This window comes from Octodon degus, unplaced genomic scaffold, assembly GCF_000260255.1.
Source record: "Octodon degus isolate 3935 unplaced genomic scaffold, OctDeg1.0 scaffold00273, whole genome shotgun sequence".
Classification (NCBI taxonomy): Eukaryota; Metazoa; Chordata; class Mammalia; order Rodentia; family Octodontidae; genus Octodon; species Octodon degus.
Genome location: NW_004524849.1, coordinates 1,632,710 through 1,633,751, shown reverse-complemented (window position 1 = coordinate 1,633,751; position 1,042 = coordinate 1,632,710).

The window sequence follows — 1,042 nt, the reverse complement described above, 5'->3', positions numbered from 1 at the left end:
TAAAATTTATGTATTTGGTACAAGGTCTCACTATGCAGCTCAGACTTGCAGTGATCCTCCTGTCTCAGCCTCCCCAGCTCTGGGATTACAGGTGCGTGCCACCATGCCGGGTTTCAGTAGCCAGTCAGGGGCACCTGGGGTTCTGGGGCCAGCCTGGCATGTGGTACCAGGGATCGAACAAGGGTCCTTGAACTTGCATAGGCAGGTACTTAGACCACTGAGCTATCTCCATGGCTCACTATATTGTTTTTAATCACTGTAACTTTGTAGTACAACTTGAGGTCTAGGATTGTGATGCTTCTGCTTTACCCTGGTTGCCCAGGATTACTTTTAATACTCTGCATCTCTTCAGGTTTCATATGAACTTTAGGATTTTCCTCTCTATCTCTGCAAAGAATGCTACTTGATTACTGTGTGTTGGTTTTGTGTCTTGCTACACTACTGACTTTGGTTATTAACGCTAGGAGTCTTTGGGTCCTTTATGTATGTGATCACGTCATCTACAAAAAAAAAATGATAATTTGCTCTTTCCCATCTCGAAAGATGATGGGTGAAAAAACTGAGAGGCCAGACACTAAAGAGAAGAAACCCAGAGCCAAGAAGGCTTCTGCCAGTGGTACGGGTAAAAAGGGTAAGGTGAAGGCAAAAAAAGTCCAAGAAGGGGCAGCTCCACTGCAGCCGACATCCTGTCTTGTTTAGAGGAATTGGTAGAAACTCCCAATTTGCTATGTATTCCAGGAAGGCTTTGTACAAGAGAAAGTACACAGCTGCTAGTGTTATGTTGAGCTGTAGGGGACTCAGGTCAACAAGTTCTGACATTGCCAGTCAAGCGGAAGACCCAATACTATTGTGGACTACTGGACTCTTTTAGAACATTCTGCTGAGTTAACACACCTATAATATTCAAATGACAGAACTAAACAAGAAATGGGATACAGATGAATGTTCATTTTGTATCTGTGTTTTCAAAATGGTTAGGATAGATATATAGTTACATTCTCTTAATGAATAGAGGGATTTGTTCTAATAGTGTTTGTAAATA